This window comes from Pinus tabuliformis, chromosome 5_2 (assembly GCF_031772625.1).
Source record: "Pinus tabuliformis cultivar Carrire ecotype Pingquan chromosome 5_2, CPIR1, whole genome shotgun sequence".
Lineage (NCBI taxonomy): Eukaryota > Viridiplantae > Streptophyta > Pinopsida > Pinales > Pinaceae > Pinus > Pinus tabuliformis.
In genome coordinates this window covers 1,094,192,725-1,094,201,453 of record NC_142306.1, presented here as the reverse complement: position 1 = coordinate 1,094,201,453, position 8,729 = coordinate 1,094,192,725, and positions in this window count along the sequence as shown.

The window sequence follows — 8,729 nt, the reverse complement described above, 5'->3', positions numbered from 1 at the left end:
GTGGTCCCTAGAAGAAAAGAGAAGGTTGTAGCCTTCTATAGGTCATCACCTACGTACTAGTACCTCAGCTAGTACAAGAGCAAAGGGGGTTGTAGCTCCCTTCCAGGAGAAGCTGGAGAATGAGAGAAGGTTGTAGCCTTATGCAGGTAGAAGCTTGCGTACTGGTATAAGACTGCACCAGTACAGATCCATTGTAAAAAGAAGTTTCTAATTGAAAGAAGATAGAGACGAATTGCAGCAGGTGGTTTTCACCCACATTGGGTTTCCACCTTAAATCTTTGTGTCCATGTGTGTGTTGATCTGTTCTGTTTTATTGCTCCTGTTTACTGTTCTTATGATTAATGAGGTCCTGATGCACTGATTAAAGATCAACAATTAATGAATCTTAAGCCTTTTGATATACACTGGTTTCTTTAGACACAGTAGCGTATATACGCAGTTTCCCATAGCTGAAGTAGCATATACACATCTGATTGTGAACTGAAAAAATAATTGATTAGATAATATTGATTCACCCCCCCCTCTTAGTATTATTTCCAACAGTTGTTCCTAGCATCAACTTGATAGATAAATCCACTTCCCTATGAGGCAGTAGCTCTAGAATATCTACAGGAAACACATCCTAAAACTACTGAAAAATAGGATACCTCTTTAGGACTTCATCATCCTCATCCCCTTTCCATTTGTCACTGGAAATATGAACTACGAACAATACACATGCCTTCCCGTGACTGCGCTTTTCCTCCATATCTGTAACCATTCTCACTGATGTGGACTACTTCTTTCCCTACAAGACTCTCCTTCCCCATCGTCATCCAGGAACTCAATAACCTTGTCATAGAAGTCTACTTTAGTCTTCTGAATGAATAAACAATCCATGCCAAAAACCATACTATATGACCCCAAAAAGGAATCAAATTTAGATGTGTTGATGTAATCATACCATTAAGCTCAAGTGCACAAGATATCACCCAGTGATGAACTCTTTTCTTGGTTCTTGTAGCCAACTTCACCAACCAAAATTTTGCATGCACTTCTTTAATCAATAGACACTGATCCACCAGGTCAAGAATAATATAGCTATAATTAGATCCAAGATCAATAAAAAAAAAAAAACAACTCGATCAAAATTTTTACCTTCCATCTTAATAATAGATGTCTGATGATCTACCAACTTATTATCCACCGCTGCATAAATCTAGGGAATACTATGACCTAAACCTCCAATTGTTTATGTCTCCCAAGCATTGTAAATCTGAGGCCTGTTGCCCTGATGTGATGCACAATCCCTCCTATGATGCTCTCCACCACAAGTCCAACACCTCAAAGGTTTATTTCCATCACCTTTATTCTGCTCCTCAGGCGGAGACCTATGTCCTCTCTCAACTGCATTGAACTTCTTATGAGGTCCCACACTCTCCTTGTCACCTGCATCCTAAGATATTCCTTGGTTCTAATGCCATTTTACTTTAGTCTTCCCATTAACTTTCTATTCACGCTTGAACTCAGGCTTGCATTTAGATTGCTCATAACAATGCTTCAGCTTCTTGATGACTTCCTCCAGTGATCGAGGCTCATCATACTCATTATGGTCTTTAAATGCTAAAGGAAATCTATTGATGAACCTTTGGACCTTTGTTTTCTCATCCTTGAGGTAGGGCACATACCTCAACAACTCCAAAAACTTGGTTGTGCACTCTTCATCTGTCAAGGAACCCATATTGAGCTCATAGAATTCCTTGTCCTTCCCATAATAATATCTCTCATAAAAGTACTTCTTCCTTAAGATTATTTTAAACTCATGCCAACTCAGATCCTCTTCCCTGATGCCTCTGACATGCTTAACATCTTCCCACGAGATATCTGTTTTTCCCTTGAGATTGCATATAACTATCTTGGATTTCATGTTTTCTGAAAAACCATGCAAACTGAAGAACTTCTTCATCCCAAGCATCCATGCTTATGCATCTTCTGATTTCTTGAATTCCCCATCAAAATTAGGAGGCTTGGATTTTCTGAACTCATCTGGAAAGTACCCCCTCTCACTCCTCCTATAAGTATGCTGGCAATAATGTCAATGATGTCTCTCAAAACTAGAGTTGGAATAAAAACCATAAGTGTTAGTTGTCATGTCAGGGGTATCCAAAGATCTACCACCTCTGATTGTATCATCTTTTTCCATCGTGTGTCTTCTATAAGACCTACTACCATATTCCCCATTGGTCTTCTCCTCCTGTCTATATCCATGATTGTTCCCCATTTATCCTTGCTTCTGCAAATCCGTAAGGATCTGAAGAATCACTACACTGACTTTTGCTTGATTTTCTTGACCCTTGTCAAGTCTTTCTTATGCCTCAATCAACTTATTATTATCTACCTTGAAACTTCTGATCTCTACCCTTAGACTCCTCAGTTTATATGCTTGATCAAGAGAATAATCTTCTCCTTGCTTCTCAACTGACCTTTCCCATTCCATTGATTTCACATTAGGCCTATAAGGGGAGTCATGTGAACTGTAGTCCACTACTTTTCTCTTCATCTTTGATATTCTATTTCCTGCAAACATACCATGTTAGATAAACCAAATAGAAGACATAATCAAAATCATACCTTAGTGTATCTCAGAGGAGGTTATCACATTTGCACAACTTAGTCCAAATTAGCACAATATATATATATATATATATATATATATAACAACACATATCAACATCATGATGCATACATAATAATAATACAAACTACAACAATAACTGCACACATGATAACCATAACCATTTACATGTACCCCAAGGTCCAATGCTACAACCTTGCTCTAATACTACTATGTGGTATCAGATATCACCCAAAGAGAATGAAACCCACTCTGATACAACTCTATAACCACCCCATCCAACATTTACCCACTTTTACAAGCTCTCCGCGGTAAGTATGACCTGAAAGTTAATATGACATGACCCAACGTCCAAGTTCCAATTATGGAAGTGGGTCCTACTAATTGGAACTCTTACTGTCACCCATCAGGGACACTAGGTCACTCGGGAGTCTGAAAACCACCCGTGGTGATCAATCCCTGAGTTGGAACTTCTTTTCACAAGATTCACCTCCCAACTGCACCCTTGACACATTGTACATGCGATTGGAAGGCTCTAGCCACACCCACAAGCCTTCCTGCATGTATTTATGACGAAATATTCCAGTTTTGTGTATGCAGTGGCGAGATCTATGCCATTTTTTTAGGGTTGGCCTACAGGCCACTACTCATAATAACCAAGAAATTTCCATAACTATGTCAAAATTGTTAATAGGTCTTACAAACAATACTAAGGCTGGGTCTTGTCCAAAACATGCTAGTCACACAATAGACATTTCGTCAAACATATGTTAAACATAGAAGCTAAAGGTCATGAATGCATATTTGATCACGATCTCTTTAACTTAATTAGAGAATCATCAAGAAGGCTCAATGCCCTCTCAAGTTAGTTGCAGCGACACTTGTTAGCCCATGCGTTCATCAATCATTCAATAAGTTATCAAATCATGAACAAGATCCATAGCAAGAGCACATCATATAACCATGCATATAACCAACATAAAATCCATGACAAACCAACCATAAGGTTCACATAATAACCAATACAAGTGATCATCAATGACAATAATAAAATAGCTTATATTAACATATGCAAAATCCAACCAAGTTAGGTACTTCCACGTACCACCCGACCATAGATTGGACTGAACCAAATCTCTCTTTCATCCAATCACCCCCATGCCATATTCCAAGCATGAATGTGGGATCATATGGGTTAAACCAAAATAGAACCAACCAGGGCTTCCAGAGGCCAAACCACCTCAACCCTCAACTATAGTGATTTCACTTAAATCGGTCCAGAAATCACTAACATCAAAACAAGATTGGATGCCTTCGATTTCCTTCACCAGCTCTAGTGGAATTTTCTTGTCTCCATCCATTAAGAGTTCCAGTATAAATCCCATCTCAACTCTTGACCCTTGGGAAGTTTTCTGAGACCACCTCAACCAATATCCAAGTCTACCAACCATACAAAGTTTAATCAAAGAGAGAACCCACTACATCATGACTATCCAGGACATGGAAAGGCAAGGCTGAAACCACTGCCAATCTAGCCAAATCCCTTGCCAGTGAAAACAAAATAACCAAATAACCACATGCATGTATCATGCATCCAAATATTAGCAATGAAATCACACATGCAACCTGTTGCGTGCAATGAACTCCAACTATAGTTGTTGATCCAACCTTCTCTTCCCTACTCACAATTCCTTTATTTTCCTTTTCTTTCTTCTCTCCAAGTGCAAGTGAATGCTAGGATACTCCAAGAATGCTCTAAGTGTGCAAGAGTGTAAGAGTATGGAAGAAGAGAGCCAAAAGCTAAACTGACAAAAGTTGTGAATTGTTTCTCTGATGCATTTTTATCATTAATGTTTAGTCTCTTCCTTTCCTTTTTCTTTTTTTATTTCATTTTCCTTCAATTTATATCTAATTTCTCTTGCATGCATATTTGTCCCTTCATCTTCCTTTTCTACCGTTTTCCTGTATTTTCTTAATTAAAGGCCATTTATTGCCTCTTTTCCTTTGCTAGTTCCTTTTCAAATTTCCATAGACATTAATAAACCAAAATTGATGCCCATTGTAATGTTGTGACCCTCCTTGGAATATGTATCCCATGACCTTGGTCTTATTTTATTTACATAGAAAACCAACCAGGGGTTGTTACACTGTTTGCAAAGAAAAAAACAAGTAGGATAATCTTGGGTATGTGTTATATTCCTTCAACAACTAGTTGCAGGCGTTGTTGCCTTGTGTCAAGCATACTAGGGGTGGAATGCCCCCCTATAGGGGGTTTTGGGGAAGCGCCCCAATTTTGTTTTCATGTGGACCCAAGGATGGCTGGGTAGAGCCAAGTATGGGGGTAGATCAAAGGATGGGGGCCAGACTTAAGGGTGGTGGGCTGACCTACCCATGGTTTTGTGCATGTTTTTTGGCATGGCTGTTTAATGTATTTTATCATTGAAAGGAATATAATGAAAAACCAATATGGTTTTCTTGGTTTTAGGTTCTAGGAGAAAAATCTCTATGTATATTTTTTGTTCTCGTGATTGTATATTTTCTATTGTTTTAAGAATTCATTTGCAAGTAGTTTTTGTACAGGGTTAAAACCTTCACCTTTGTCACCAATGATAATCCTTACCAAAGAGCTAGTGATTTTGCTAAACTATTTGAAATATTTCCAAGGCCCCAAGTAAACAAAACTATTTTGTTACTTCTAGGATTGTGAAGTCTCCAGCCCTAACTTGCCACCCCAAATAGACTTCTAAATGTTGCAACCAATGATTCAAATTATTTTTTTCTATCTTAATTTTCCAAAGTTTGCTATTATGTTGAGAAAAACTTATATTAAGTATGTTAGTGTCTATGAGTCACCAGTGATCAAATGTACTCTTTCCATGTGGTTGATAGGGTTATTAGGTCAAATTGTTATATTTTCAAATAAAATTTGATCATTGGTTGGTATGTCTAGGTCACTGCTACTCCTTCCACCTGCTCATAGTCTTCTTCACTCATCATAGTCATGTCTTCATTCAGATGTATTAGGTTATGAAATGGTTAATATGTCATCATTTAGGTCATGTCTAGGTTTCCACTTCATTTGTCATCATAATTCCATTCATTTAAAGAAAGAGGAGTCACGTTCGTCATTTGAGTCATCATTAAAGGGAGTTAGCAGCTTAGGAACAAAAGGAATAAAGGTAAAGGTAACATTTAATTTCAAATAAGATCATGATGCAGTCACATCACATCATTTCTCAAAAAGATCAACGATGCCACCTCTGTCGGTCTCCTTTCTCAGCCTTGGGACACTGAGGAGTGCCAACATTTTTGGCGACCATACTAGGGACGCAAACAATTTCATATTTCGCGGGAAGATCATCAAAGTTTATATCTGATTTGTTAATGGTGGACATCAGTCAGCCACATGTGAAGGCTGGACCATTCACCTTGCGACTCCAATCAACTTTCAACCTGATTTGAAGACTCCATTGGAGGATGAATCATACCAACAGAAACATGAAAAGACAATATGGAAAGATCAGGTATTCAACTTGGAATTTCATCCAAGACTTCATGTTCTTTGTCATAAATTATTTCTTCTCTTTTCTTGAGAATGTCAAGAAGGTTTTTGAAAGTATATTGTATTTGAGAAAAGATCCCAGACCTGCATTTGATTCCTTTCCTTTGAAGATTGTGAATACAAATTTTCCTTACACTTTTGATCTTGGTCAAGACCCTTCTTCTAAAACTTATGTTGATCATATTCAACTCGACGAGCCTCAAGAGATCAAGACTAATCTTATAGCTCCTATAGATACTCTTATGCCTTGTAAAATTCTAGATAGATACAAGGCTCTCATCTTACCTCCTATTCTCCATGATTTCCCTAATAATTATTTTAAATATCTTCCCAGGTTTGATGGAGAATATGGTAACATCACTACTGAAAAACACATTCAGAGTTTTTAAAAAATTCTTGACCTTTTTGAGGTTGAAGAAGATGATGTCAATATCAGGACTTTTGCTCCATCTTTGCAAGGCAAAGCCAAAAAATGGTTCAAAAACTTGCCAGCTGCAAGCATTTTCAATTTCCATCAGTTTGTGAAAGTATTCCTTGATAAATGGGTAATCAAGAAAAATCCTTTTCTGATTTTAGAATAATATAATCATTTGAAAAGACAGCCAGGAGAAACAGTGCAACACTTTTCAGCCAGGTTCAATCAAGTATACTATTCAATCCCTGTTGATATAAAATCGCCTCTTGGTTTATCTCTCTTACACTACCTCGATGCCTTTGATCTGGAAATGGAGTTTCAATTGAGAGAAATGAACATCACAACACTCGAAGAAATGCAGGAAAGTGCAATAGCTATGGAAGCTAATCTGTTGGTCAAAAGGTCAAAGTTGAAGGCAAAGGAGAAGGAGAATATAGAGAAGGAGTACCTGACATCTTCAGAAATGAAACTTGACATTTTGGTAAGCACAATGGAATAAATGATGCAAAAGATAATCATGAGAGATGAATTTGTTGTTCAAAAACACCATGTCCCACTTATTGCAGAAGAAGAAGAGGTTGTTGACCCTAACAATTTTGTTGCTAATCCTTGTTACCGTAGATTAGAAAATGATTGTTTTTTGTATTCATTTATGGACAGACATGAAAATGGATTTGTAGTTCAAACTGTGGAGAAGAAATATGTTGATCGAATGTGCATGATTGATGTCATTCCTTATATTGATGAGTTACCCAAGTATGATTAGTATGATGATGATTATGCTGTCGAAATAGAGGCCAACTCTTCAAGGTAATCATCAACAACTCAAATATAGTACTTAGACTATGCATATTAATCATGACAAAAATTAAGAAAGTGCATAAAATTTTAAATCAGGTGAAAGGTATTTTCCTTTATGTTTCACTTCATTTCAATTTCTTAGAGAAAACCTTCCTAAAATTAAAAATCAACAGTCTTTCAGTTTTGATATTGAGCACAGAGAAGACAATGAACTTCTTCATCGGGACTCCTTACCCTTGTGTTTCCCCTCATTTGAAAAACTAAGAGAAACAGTGAGTTGTCAATATTATAAATGAGAAACGTCCTCATGAATCGATTGAGGATGTCACTTGTGATATGGAAGCTTCTTTCGCTCCGGAATCACAGCCACTGAGTTGCATTGAGTTTCAAACCATAGATGAAAGCTTAGAACCTAAAACATATTATCAATTTATGTAGGATAATTATGTACCATTAAGTTTTGATTCATTTAAGTTTTTGAAGAAAAATTTCAATAATATCTTTGAAGCAAAGAATGACAAGCCTATAGAAAATCATGTAGTCTCATTGGAACCAATGTATAACAAGTTGCAGCAATCTTCTCAGGTTCTCCATGATCCAATAGCTGATGTTTTGGATGATATCTGTAGTCAAATTCCTTCTCCATTAGCTAACTATGAGCTTAAAAACAGAGATGATAAAAACTTGATCAGACAACCGACTTCATTGTCTTGTTCAACATGAGTCTCATTACAAAGCTCATTTGAAAATGTACAGTAATATCAAGAAAATTATAAGTTAGAATTGCACGAGAGTAAGGATGAAAATGAAATTTTATATTCATGGTATAAAGATCACCTAGAGAATAATTACAATCTGTTGGATGTTTGAGAATCATTTCTTGGAGCTAGTGTACACTTTTTTGCAGTAATATAACAGGCAATTGCAGCTATTATCTTGGGATTCTTGTGGTATGTTTTTGGGACAGTGTTTTTTTTTTTTCATATCATTAAATTTAATATATTTTTATCTTTCCTACCATATCTATGCTTTCTTGTGATCATCGCATAAGTGTTTAAACATAATTCATAAATTATATGCTCTATTTTGATGAGATTTTCATGCTAGTGTTCTTTCTTCTAATGAGTGAATTCATGGTTACATGCTCATTCTGATCCTCTACCTTTTCATCTCTACACCACCATGACAACCTACTTTTTTCACTAATCATACCTACCTTTCCCCATTATATCTCTAGAATTGATCATTAGAAACCCTAGCCTAGTTCCTAGACCCTTGAGCTTCATCCAACAGACCCAAAAATGAAACCCCAGTGAGCTTAATATCTAGCCCAACAT